Genomic DNA, 14,019 nt, shown 5'->3' with positions numbered 1-14,019 from the left:
CTTCAGTTTTCATATGACATACACTTTAATTAATGAGTGGATCTTGAAGCGTTCATATTAATTTCAGCTGGGTTACGTGAACGGCATATCCCAAACATCACTCCGAGAGAAAAAAAGCGTCACAGAACAATGACTACGTTTACATGCAGTCAATATTCGGGTTAAGGTCAATATTCCGGTTTCTGAAACATTCGGAATAACCTGTTTACATGCGTGAGCAAACAGGGTTATTCCTGTATACATGGTAATTGTAATCAATTGGAATATCCCGATCAGAACAGCGACGCACGGACAACGTGTCGACGCACGGAGATCGTCATGACGCACTGCGCGTCATTTTAGCTTCTTCTTCCTGTATCCAAAAACAACAACGAGGGCAGCACGGCGGATAATGAACAGCCCAGGGCCGGTAGCAGTCGCTTTCGTCGTTTGCGCTTTGGTGCTGGTACTGACCCACCACCAGTACTTGACACTATTCTGTCTCTCTGTCTTCATTAATGGAAGGCGAGAACGTGAAGAAATAGGAAATGGAGCCGGAGCTGTGCCATCCATATCCATGCTACCCGTTTCCACCAGAGCCCCCCGGACACTTTGGATGAAGGTGCGCAGTCAGGACTGGTGGGAACGGGTAGTAATGATGGAGTTCACCGATGCCGACTGGCGTGACAATTTCCGTATGTCGCGTCGATCCTTTACTAAACTTTGCCAGATGATGGAGAGAGTGATGGAGCCCTGTGAAATCACCGTTCGCACACCGGTGCCTCTAGGGATGCGTGTTGCTATGGTGCTATATAAACTAGCAAGCTGTGCAGAGTACCGTGTGATAGCCAATCAGTTCGGAGTGCACAAGAGCACCGTGAAGAAAACAACAAGTAGTTCCTGCACTCAAAAGACCAAGATTCCTTGCGAATAGAACATGCGCAGAACTCAAATTAATGTTCCGTTCAATGGGGATATTCCGACAGGCGTATACATGACCAAATATTCGGGTTAGAAAAGGAGTAACCCAGGGGTCATATTCGGGTTTTTAAAAACCGGAATATGAGCATATTCCGGTTTTTCATGGTGTTTACATGGCCGTGCACAACCGGGTTATTGCTAATATTCCGGTTATGAAAGGGTTATTGACTGCATGTAAACGTAGTCATTGTTCCTGTGGGCTCCAGCAACACTAAACCCCTGAGCTTGCCTGAGAAGGACTAAATGCACAAACCCGCTATTTTTAAATATCCCATGGAGAGAGACTCTCACTGCAGCCTGTTTTAGTTTGTTCTGAGAATATCAGAGTGCAGCCTCGTTCTGTGGACAATAAATGAGGAAATACAGTGAGTGTTGGATGGAGCAGTGAGTGACAACAACCCTGCCCACATTTAAGAGTACTGTTTACAGTGTAAACACTAGGGTCTAGGTACCATGTCTGAAGGGTTACTTTTGGTTCCAAAGGTACCATACCGAAAGTGTTTGGTGGAAACAGAGTTTATGGTGTCCATATATTCTCAATGTCCTACTGTAATCTGTGTAGCTTAGTATAAAATTTCGGAAAACATGAGTCAACTAAAGCACCTGAAGGAAATCCAGTCGAATTTCATTATGTCGCTGTTACTCACAGACCACTGATGTCATCATCTGAATGGGTGAAGCAATGGGAAGCAGGCTTATTATGGGAAAAGAGTACATGTCACACAGATTGATAGGGATCACGTACACATTAACTCGCTGATTCATTCCAAGACAAGAGCCAGGCGGAGAGCTGCCTCAGAGGCGAACGCTGACCTGTTGCCCACCAGCCTGTGTATCTTTTCAGAATTCACATGTCCATGCAGGAGGACAGAGCAGGAATGCAGGCTACACCCCTTTTCATAAACAGTGAATTTGCATAGAAAACGTAGGGGATTTTGACTGCATAAAAATATCAGGGGCTTTCTCTTCAAGTAGTGTTCAGACTGAAGCTTGAATAAACAAATTGTAGCCCAAGTCCAAGCAACAAGCATGCAAACATTTAAGGTATTATATGCAAGTGTCCAGTTCTTTATATTGACTCAGTTCAGCCTCATGAGTCTCTTCTCTTTATCTAATGTTACCTGAACTCTTAGTTAACACGACAGATATTTACACCTGAAACTTCTTCCATTTTGAAAGCTATGTTAACAATGCACACCTCTGTAAAGTTGCTTGAAATGGACAGTACAAACGATATCTCTTCACAACACTTTGTATTGAGACAACATGTTGCCACCGTAAACCTTCAGGAATCCACATAAAGCCACTGCAAACATCAGAGCGACTTTCCTTGGCTGTACAGAAAGAGAGGAGGCAGTTAAGAGACACAGCCAGCTCCTGACACACATTCTTCCTGAGGGAAGAGGGTGGAGAGTGGAAACTTTGCTCCACCGAGAAAACCAGGTGCCAGTGCATGGACTGCAAAGACAGCAGGCAAAAACAGAGCGGCGGTCCATTTTTAAGAAAAGGTCCTCAGCTGGTGCAGCTCGGGGGAATTTCCAGCCAAGCTCAAGGACCATAACGAGGCAAAACAAAAGATGGAAGTGTCTTCAGTGCAGAGGAAATCGGAGTGACTTTCAAAATGATTGTTTCCTTGCTTTGAGGTTTGGTCACGCCATGTGTATCCCGAACTATTCCACATCTTACCTTGTTGTACCTACACTGTTCAATATGCATTCAGAAAAAGCAACATTCGAAAGCGCAACAAGGCATGTGTCCTATGATTTGTACAGTATGCTGCATGTTTGTGTGCATGGGCGTGTATGACTGCCACCAGGTCATGTGACCAACCATTAAAAGCAGATAGGCCTGAGTACGGGTCACCAGTCCCTCATCCAATAACTCCATCTTCTACATTGAGCATTGGCTTCTACACGATCTATCCAACCAACCAACCAAACAAACACACCAGAAACCAGCCAGTGAGAGGGGCGGGGTCCAGGGTGTGTCACACTTTTTCAAGCCACCCTCGTACAACAATCAACCACATACTGAGTGGACAATGTGTTTCTCATTAAAAAGCAATCATTCAGCTCTTAAGGCGGTTTTAAGTGCCCTGCTTGCAACCACTGGCAGAGTGAAATTTTAATTGTCGAAGCTCACTACACTTCACGCTGTCGAAACGGGGCCTCCGCTAATAGAGAGCTTCAAAAGGATGGTTCTGACAGGAGGGGTGTGTTTGTCTAACATGGCTGAAGCCCTCCATACACATGACTCAACTCTCCCCTGGCTTTGGGCTGTGAGGAAAATAGGAAAAGGGGGGAAAGGAGGAGGAGGAGATAAAGCGATAGGGAAGGATGGTGGGTACAGCAAGAGAATGATGAAAGAAGATGGAGAGGATTGAGGGGAGAATGGGCTTTTGTGGGGGTGGATGTGATGGCTTTGTGGGGCATGTGTCTCCAGGGTGCCAAGGGGCCCCGGTCTGGAGGTTGGAGGGAGGACAAGATCTTCTGCTGCCGCTGCAAAGAGGAGGAGGAAGAGGATGGGGCAAAAACAGGGCCTGAGACTAATCCATCTCCCCCTCTCCCTCCCCTCTCTCCCCTCTGTTTCTCACACAGACACAAACTCCCTCAAATCCCTTTTACCAGAAGTCCCGCTGACTGCAGCCAGTCACCCGAGAGCCAGTTGACATAACAACCCCCTGGGTACTCATGCCTGCGCTCAGCTTTGCCTGAGTAACTGACACTGTAAAAACTGTGCTGACCTGCTTGAGGGCGGAGCTGCCATTGTCACTGGGCAAAGACAGTGTGCTGCTTTCCTTGAAATCTTTGTCAACAGAGACAACAGCATATGTCATTTAAAATAAAATTATAGAGTAACACATACTAGCATCTGTGTTTTCCTCTATTTTTTTTTTTTTTTTTTTTTTTTTTTCAGGCTACCTCTTTGTCTTGGCCTTCCGGCTTTCTGTTTGCCGCATTCAAAGGACCCATTTAATGTGACGTATGGGAAAGCAAACAAGCAAACTCACACAGAAACACACACTGCAGCGCACAACTGAGGAATCACAACACGAAAACAGGCCGACGGAAATACACACTGGCTCTCCAACAAGGCTGCAATCATGGAAGCTGGAGTGTGGAGTGGGAAGGGTGGGGTTTATGGGGCTTTATCTAGCTAGGGGATCGGGCACACACACCGACACACACACACACCGCAGTTGGACTGCTTTCAGTGGGTTAATGTGGGCCAGAAACAAACACCCACACATTTTTTTTTTTTTTAAACCGGACAGATGCACTGTAGTAGCTACAGTTAAAGCACCTACCCTCACACCGATTGCTGCACCCTGACATACGGAAAGCATTGCCTCACTCCAGCAACACTTGAAGCGCATTAAATTTGCCAGCCTTTGATGGAAAGAGTGAGAAACGTTCAGATTTCCAGAGGCATTCATCAGCACATGCAATCAAAGCTGGTTTTTAAACTTGAACTAGTTACTTCGCATTACAACAATTATTCCACTCATGATAACATGCATTGATCCTAATTTAAAAGCATGTTGTGACTGAGCTTTCTCTCCTTAGAAACCATCTAATGCGATTTCTCCGCCTGTCAACAACTTATCAACATGGACTTCATCCCCAGAACGGCCGTCTGTAAGATACAGACGAGGCTCAACAGAGAGGGAGGGCAACATGAGGTTGGGGGGGGGATCAGTGGGGTGGAATGTCTCATCCGGTGAATCCTGCTGGTGGGGCTTCTCTCTCCACTCTGCTCTCTGGTGTCCACCGTGCAGAGCAGACACCATCTGGCCAGCTGGAATGGCACGGAGCAGGGGGTGGAGAGGTTAAGGGGGTCTTCTGTCTTTCAGGGGGATGGGTTATGGCTGAGTGATGGAGTATTAACAGTAGTGGTATTAACCATTTAATGTCAACTAAACTCTTTTAAGCAGGAAAAAATATCCAGAGAAATACAGGAATACTGAGGCAACTGGGACCACTAGCCTTTCCTGTAAATATGAATATGAAATGCCTTGAATGCTGTATAAAGGTTAAATATAACACATGAAACTGACTCAAAGTGTTTACTGCCTCTTCATGTGATATTTTGGTTTGTTTTTGGGGGAATTTATGTACCGGAGCATTTCTTGGCCTGGACCAGCCAAGGTCTCTACTAATTGCCTGGCAACCTGTGAGTCACAGTTTCCAGCCAAGAAATGGTCTGGCACATAACACCCTGTAAAATCACTTAAAATTCAAGTTTTTGTACAAATTAAACAAACATGCTTCGACACTATGTAAGCTTTTGAGGTGGGATTAGCAAATTTTGGTACCTTTGGACAGAGCCAGGTTAGTGGGTTCCCCCTAGTGCCTTTTACACTGCCTGTTCAAGGCGAGAATGTCATGCCGTTATTCCACCACGCTGTTCTTTATGAAAGGTACGATTACAGAACAGGGGGGCAGAGTTGTCTCGCCTTTAACCGGCAGCGGAGGCAGTGACAGCACCAGCACCTGATCCTTTCACACTGCCTGTGCAAAGCGTAAATGTCATGCCATCATTGCACCTCACTGTTCTTTATAAAAGGTCCGATTGGGGGGACAGAGTTGTCTCGCCTTTAATCGGCAGCAGAGGTAGTGACAGCGGCCAACATGGGACCAAAGACAGGATGGGTGAGATGTTTTGACAATGTATTATGTGTGCAACCCACCACTGGGAGATTTAAAAGCCAGCTAATTGCAGTTAGCAGCTAACCCAACAAAGGAGAACAGCAGCCGAAAATGTCGGCAATGAGGTCCAGGAGCTCCTTACCCCCCGAGCAGACAACGAGAACAGCCACCATACAACACGGACGGTCAATGATTGACACTGCCATGTTATGTCGTTATTGTTAAGAAAGCGCTGTCCATAGGAATGCTATGTGTCAAACTAGAGGCAGACTTTGTCATGTTACATGTCTCAGCTGTCGCGCCACTTTTGCTTCAGGGACACCGGCATACTATCTGAAATCATGCCCTAGTTTGGTTTTGTGTAAAAAAGCCAAGCAGGCATAACAAAGGGACTTTGTAGACGCCCTATTGTGCAACCTCTGTGTAAAAAGGAATCCGGTTTCTGTTTTTATGCTAAGCTAAGCTAACTGGCTACTAGTGGTAGCTCCATATTTACAGTACAAACATTAGAGGGTTATCGATCCTCTCATCTAACTCTTGGCAAGAAAGTAAATAAGAGTATTTTCCAAGGGTAATTGTTTTAATTAGTTAGTTTACGACTACAAATGACAGTGATGGTGACAGATGATGGGTTTTTTTTTGGTGATGTTGCAGGTGGAAGCTGATGAAATTTCTCCTTAAACGTGAAAAATCAACCTTCCACTCTCCCTAACAGATAATCACACTGATTCAACCACAAAATACAACTGGTTCCTTAATTCCTGTATACCTAATATTTATCACGCTACAGCAGAGAAATGTTTAAAATCATAGTGCAGTATACAGATTGTGCGTACACTTCCCGGCAAATAAAATGAGGGCAGCAGTATTTGACTACTGCCTTACAGATAAGTACAAGGCAACATTTAAAAGTCAAAAAAGTTTTCATTAAAATGCTGCTGTCCAAACACAATGCTGTGACTGTATCCCTACATGTGGGTTACAATGATACATTTGTTTGTGCATGTTTTAGTAATAAACGTTTCATGGCAACATCTGTCACTCACATGGGAAGAAAAGGCAATAAATCCCTGGTTGACATGCACAGAAGAGGTTGGCCATAAACTTGCTTGTTTTGAACGCAGACTCAAAACATTCCTTTATTCAGAGGCTTTATTTTCAGTTGACGGTGGTGTCAGATGAAATTCTGCTCTGGCACCGGGCTAAAACAAAGTGAAATGTAGTATGGAGAGAAGCCCTGTGCTGCCCCTGCACATGGAAAATATTACGTGTGCACAAATCAAATGAAAGTCTGAAGTATAACCATATGTTGATGTGCCATGCAAATATTATACTGGTTAAAGACGTCATTGAAGTGGGCCCTGGCTGACCAAATACAGTTAGCCTCTCGGTGACGAAGCTGGACACGGTCCACTCTAACTGCTAGCTAGGTTTATAAATATGTCTTAGTGGAGATTAGCCTAAGGGTAACCCCCTCGCACTCTTCCCCGAGGAGTTCCTATTGCTCACTTTGTCACATCCCTTCTGCTTTATATAAATATTTGCACTGCAGAGCTTCTTGGCTGTGCAGCTGACATCAAACCCGACTGAGAGCTGAGACGACAGGATAGGTCAGACTGGAGAGAAGGGAGAGATGGGGTTGAGTGGGTGGATCTTGTGCTTGACTGTTTGCAGCCAAGTTTTGCAGTTCAGCTGCAGCATGTCATTTAACTGTTAAGTAACACATGTAGGTGAAGCTTCGGACGCAATATGCTCAATCAAAATACTAACAGAGCTTTTACAGTCGGGCTACTGATCTGAGTGTTTTTAAAATGATCACAAACATAGGGCCACAAATATCTATGTACAATAAATCACTGAGAAGCCGTTTACGCCATCACTCTCTCTGTGCAGGTGCAGCAGAAGTGCATATTAGGAGAAGTTTAAACAAACTGACAAGAGTGAATCTCTTCTAAAACTACCGCAGGAGAGAAATCAGCGAATCATATCGCCAATCCAAAATAGGAAAAAGGAACGAAACTAAGTCTGAGGCAATCTGGGTGCACAAGTGTAGGCTCCTTATTCCAGGCCTTTCCCACTACAGCCTTGTTAAAACCCTAAAATTACCCATTTAAATGCAATTTACAATCCTAATTTAACAAGAGGGGTTTTTTTACATCTCCTCAATTACTATTCAACTAAAGAACACCCAGTGTACCAAACTAAATCTCAAACTAACACCTCCATGACAGAAGGTTGGCAAAACCAAAGCAGAACTTACAGAATTAAAACCCAAATGAGAGACCAATGAAGAATCCGGAGCACAAATGAGCAAATACCTGCGAGTGACCACCTGTGAGGGGATATTCGTGCTGAACGTGAGTAGTGCCAAATGTGATGGATGCATTTGTTAGCATGCTTGCATGTACATACTGCGAAAAAAGATGTTATTGGTACATTTTCCATTTTCTTACGTTCCATGCCTGTCTCCCGAATCACTGCCCGACAGGCAGCATTTCTCATATTTGGCAGATTGTATTTTTCATGGCCGATATTTATACAATATAAGCTGATTAACACAGCAACAAGCAGGGTCAACCACGCACACTTCAATGCTGTTGGCTGAGGCTGCACTTTTCTGGTCAAGTTCACCAAAGTTGAACTCAACGCAATGCAAATTTGAAAACATGGAAATTTGCTTTGCCGCCAGATGCAAATGTTTTTGCCCCTTTGCTTGCACTGAATGGAGGTTACCGGGAAGCGAATATTTGCCCATAAAAATTTTGCAAATGTTTGACCATATCCTCACACCTCTTCCTAACTGGAAGCGATGCGAACGAGCGAACATCAGATTGTCAAAGCTTTTCTTAATGGAGATGTCGTAACCAATGCTGTGTGTCAGGGAACAGGCTAAGAGACGTGTAGCTTGCTTGTCAAACGGTCGAACTGGCTCTGTTTTTGCGAAACTTCACCTTTTTTCAGAGCAACAGCAAAATTCCTTGGCTCGATAGGTGCCCTGAACACTGCTGTTGATCTTAGTATGTCTAGACATCACACGTCATTCACCAGAGTTTGCTTGCTTGCATAGAAGTTAACAAAAGCCGAATATCCACCAATATAAATCTCAAGAATGTGTGACCATGCCCTTAGGAGGAGGGAAAGCTAAAAACATGGTTCCCAGACATTTACATTTCCAAGCCCAGTTCCCTCAAATTCCAGGAACCAACCAGGACCCACCCCAGTTTGAGATCAACTCTGTCAACAGTGAGAATTTTTATGAGAATAAGCAGGCACTTCAAACGCTCACAGACAACAATTAAAAAGAGACAGAGACAAAATCAACTATCTATGTCTTATTTAAAAAAAAAAACATTCAAGGCCTTGTTTTTCCCCCTCAAATGTACAAACTTTAAGGGATTTCAAGGACCCTGCAAAAAACCAAACCACCATGATTCAGCCCCTAAACTCCTTGCTATAGCTTTCTCGTAATGACAGCAATTCAAGAATTGAAACTTGGTCTACAGTTTCACTCTTGACTTGCTTTGAGGGGTGAAAAAGAAAAGGAATGACAAGTTGACGTTCCAGTGTCGAACAAGACAAGTCTCTGCAGCAGGTAACCTCATCCCCAGCACGCTCCTCCACCCTCCAAAGGCCCTCTCACTAATGTTGAGTAACAAGATCCCTGCAGGGGCAACGCGACGCCACCCTAAAGACTGACACGAGGCGTTCAGGTGAATGATAACACAGCTGCATAACACTCACTTCTGGGAAACAACAAAGGGCATCTGTGTCTTTGTTTGGGGTCTTTACATGGTCCAAAGAAGAAGCAGGTAAAGAGCAGTAGAATTACGCAAGCATGACAGGAACCACTCCCTGCTCTGGCTGCTCTGCACAGGCTGGGTACTCTTCAATGGCCGCCAACTTTCTGTTATTTCTCAACACAACAATACTCACACAAAGACGCATGCTGTTATTAATGAGTTACAGAGCACAACAAGCATGTGCTGTCCTGCTCAGAGCCTGACACACAGACCCAGTGTGCGTCTTATCAAGGCATGCATCAGCTTTCTGTTTAGTGTCTTGCACAACACCAGCTGGCTAAGGTAGGTCTCGGTAAACCTGTTGTGACACACGGGCCACTGCGCTGTTGTATAGGAAAATTACAGTCTAGCAAGACTCAAATACCATAGCCCTTGGATATGAAGCTTCAATTCACCATTTGGGAAACAAAAGACACTCTACAGCGACTCGTGCAATGATTGACAGCACTTTTTGAAGATACAGTATGATTAACTTCACACTGTATCATTTCTTTCTCCTTAAAATTACATTGTGAACACAAACCTCTGAATTCACAGCTGGGTGACAAGTGATAAGAGCCAGGTCCAGCTGACACCTCGCAGTCGTCATATTTCAAAGGAAATCAAACAAGTCTCGTCTGTGGCAGTGTGCACAGACATTACCCAAGCAGTTTGCAAGTATTTGCACAACCGTGACAGTGTGACACAGATAAACACGACTTTGATTCCCGAGCATTTCATGCCAACTTGCATAATCCAGTCTGCAGTGACACTACTGTTAGGGTTTTGGAGTTATAGAGTGACAGCCATTTCAGCTCTCTCACACTGTCTTATCACTTTGTTTTCACAGGTGGTTTTGCACAAGTCAAACCACACATGCTCACCCGTGTGTCAGTGTTTGCAAGGAGGCTGACTCCACTCAACAAGTCTCTGTTGACCAATCTGCCAAATCTAAGGCAAGACAGTGGGTGAGAGGATACAACCAGCTGGCTTGGATGTGCTGTCACTTGATATAGCCTGCAGCCAATGGAGTATAAAGTGTTTTCTCCATAGGATGCAGGTGTACAAAAAGCAAGCAAGTGCAAGATTAAGGAGCAATAATAAAGTGTCTATTGTCACTGTGGGAACTAGATTGATGAATAAGGAAGGAAACCACTCTGACAAATGCAATGACAGCTGTTCAATGTGTGTGTATGACAATGTTTCGACACTAAACCACGCATCATATGCTTCAGTGTAGTATTTTGTCCAATCATATGACAGTCACAGATGAGCATTTCCTGTTTAAACACTTAAAATCAGTCAGAGGAAGCTTATGGTGTCTGCAAATGCAACAACACACTCATTATACAGTAGTTACAGCATAAACTGGCATTAAACACTGTGTGTAACATACCTGCAATCCTTAATGGAGGTCTGCACACGCGTCAGCCAACACAACATCCACGGAGATATGAGTGTAGGACCTTTAAACAGCTGTTCAAATATTAAAACACACTCACTACGTTCAGGTTCAAGCAGCAGGTTAGCTAACTGTGTTTTGGAAAGTTCCTGACGATGCTAACGTTCACCGCAGCACGTCACTACCAACGTTCAGCCAGCACGAGCGAGTCCCAGACGACAATAGAAGATAAAACATAGAGATAAATAGACGCTATTCTTCGTTAGAAAAGAGTTTGACTGTTTCTACTCATCCTCCATGGAAGCTGAGGGGAGACGCGGCTCTGTAACAGCCGAGCAGAGAGCAGAGGCGGCGGTGAGAGCTGCCGCTGCAGGTCAGTAACTTCAAACTTAAACTAACTGCTCGATCCTGATTGGCCCAGACTCCCGTGGTGATGCGTTCACGCTGCACTGGTTAATGTGGAGATTTACCCCCCTTTGAAGTGTATTTTTCGCTATTGTTTTTCGTAGTTTGCAGTAAGTAAATAAATAAATAAATAGATAAATAAAAGAAGTAGGAAGTGACGAATACGTAACTCAATCATTTTCACATTTGTACATTTTCGGTACTCGTACCTGCTTAAGCATGTAGTAGTCATGGTAGGCATAGTAAGAGCAGTAGTAAACCATGCTGCATTTACTGCAGTAGGACTTCTGCAGGCAAAACATAGATAAGCTTTTAAATGTAGTTGTTGCAATAGATAAGAAAAGAGCCTTTTGGTTTGTGAACCTTGGAATAATGCTGTGTCTACTTGATAAGCCCCTTCCAATAATCATTTAAGAGTAATTCTCCACTTAAAGTACTCGATTATTTTATTTAATTCATTATGAGGGGCCAAAAATGGTAAAACTATCTAATATTTCAAACACAAAACACAAAGAAGAGAGAAATTCCCATAATTAATTCAATTTGTGCAGCAAAACCTTTTCCTGTCGCATTAATTATCCATTGACCCTTTAGATTTATCATTGGAGGGCCAGGTTGGGGACAATTGCCCAACAACAGGAGTAGTTAGATTTGACATCAGCGACGCAAATGCTACTGTATGAACAAAACTAAAGAGAAAAGAAGTCATTGCTGATACCTTCTTAGTCAGCAGTGGAATGTAACTAAGTACATTTACTCAAGTACTGTAAATGTGAGGTACTTTGCTTTACTTGACTATGCTTTGTACATATCCAATACACTTTAGAGGGAAATATTGTACTTTTTTCACTACAATTATTTGATAACTTTAGTCAGTTATTATAAATTAAGATATTTTGCACAGACTCGATGAAAATACACAAGTGCAGCTGAAACTATTAGCCTATTAATCATTGCTCATTTTTCATGCAAAAACATTTCATGGTTTCAGCTTGTCAACCATGAGGACTTGCTGCTTTTCCTTTTTTTTATTTTATTTATTTATTTATTTTTTACATAAATAGCATTTCAATGTAGGCCTGTTACTAGTAACAGAGTGTTTTTACAGTGTGGTACAAGTACTTTTACTTGAGTAAAGGATCTGAAAACTTCCCCCACCACTGTTCTTGATACACTCCTTTAATCAACTATAATTGTAAAAGCTGCATTGTTTCTTGTAGTCGTGTATTTACCATTGCAAATCTGCTCTTTTTTCTGTAAACGTATACCTATATTTCCGACAGTACTAGAACGCATCATAACACCCAGGTTAGTTATCTGTGTGTGTGTGTGTGTGTGTGTGTGTGTGTGTGTGTGTGTGTGTGTGTGTGTGTGTGAATCTGTATCTGTTACTGTCCAACACACACATGCAAACACACACCTGATTTATGTTGGTGATTTTCTCACGCACCCAACAGTAAAATGTAAAGCAGGTGAAGCCTGCATCTACACTTCTTCTGTAGCTGTAGCTCTGAATGAAAGGGCTCACTGTAATGTTGAGGCTGCAGCGCCCCCTGCTGCTCATATTTACATACTGACTGTACCTCGTGGTTTTATGTTACACAGCCAGTGATCAGTGGCTGTTTCATGACCCAAGAAAAATAAATAAATGAATAAATAAATATCCTTCTAGGCTACATAAAATCCCTTCCTATTAACTGATTCATTTCCTTATTTATTTTATTTTTTTACTGTTGTATAATAATAATAATAATAATGATAAATAAAAATAAAATACTAAATTAAAATAATAGTAATAGTAATAATGGTAGAAGTAGTAGTAGTTGTTGTTGTTGTTGAAATTACTATTATTAATTAACATTTTATTTTTTCTTTATCATCAAATTTTATATAATTATGCTGTAATCAAACTTACTTATCAACATTATTGTTGTTGCCATTTAATTACCTATTTATTTATTCATTCATTTATTTATTTCTCTCTCCTCCTCCACATACCCACACATTCCTCTGGCCACAGTTATTCATAAATATAAATATATTAACTCTTCCACACATGCACACAAACACAATTCTCCCACTAACAAATACAACTTCAAATCTGAACCATGTTTTAATCAATTTCAGTTATTTATTTATTTATTTTTGTTAATGTCTGTGTATTTCGTTATACCTTTGTGTGTTTCTTGACCCATTTATTCAGATTTTTTCCCTTTGATTTGTCACCTGTCTGTAGGTCATGCTTTTAATTTCAGAATAAAGATAAATTTGTCACCTGTTTGTACTATGTCACATTGACTGACAAAAAACAGTTGTAATTTGAGAGTAACGAGAAGGTAGGTGAAGTCAGTAATAAGCAGTTGACTCTGAAATGATTCGCCTGTTAGCAGATGTTCTCTTCTTATGGACAAAAGGTTGTAAAAAGAAATAGTCACATGTTTCTGTCTGATTCACAAACATACATTTTATATTCATATCATGTCCAGATGAGATTTAACTTGATTGCATTTACGCATGGCATAATGCATCTGCAGCACGCACACTGAGATTGTATGAGCATGTATTATTGTGTGTGTGTGTGTGTGTGTGTGTGTGTGTGTGTGTGTGTGTATGTGTGTGCTCTTACATGTGCGTGCAGTGAGTATGATTAATGACCTTGTCCTCTAATTAGATTAGTGTATTGGTTGCTCTAATATTAAGTGTCATGTCACCAGAGGTTATGCAAAATTGCCTGTTGAAACACCCAGAGACTAAAGTGTACACACACACACACACACACACACACACACACAGACAAATACACACATACACTCTGGTATTAGGA

The 14,019-nt window shown here is 42.4% G+C and overlaps 1 protein-coding gene across 1 annotated transcript in view; it reads right to left on the bottom strand.

Annotated features, from left to right (window-relative positions):
• The window catches only part of svild (supervillin d), a 61,794-nt gene extending 50,629 nt beyond the window's left edge, over positions 1 to 11,165 (bottom strand). The window contains exon 1 of the mRNA XM_050059720.1: positions 10,785 to 11,165. The gene's annotated coding sequence lies outside the window, so the exon portion shown is untranslated. The remainder of the gene's footprint in view (positions 1 to 10,784) is intronic.
• Between the last annotated feature and the right edge of the window lie 2,854 nt (positions 11,166 to 14,019).

Source organism: Epinephelus moara, chromosome 13 (genome assembly GCF_006386435.1).
Source record: "Epinephelus moara isolate mb chromosome 13, YSFRI_EMoa_1.0, whole genome shotgun sequence".
NCBI lineage: Eukaryota > Metazoa > Chordata > Actinopteri > Perciformes > Serranidae > Epinephelus > Epinephelus moara.
Note: the sequence above shows the minus strand (reverse complement) of the source record. Positions and strands in the feature narration are given on the sequence as shown.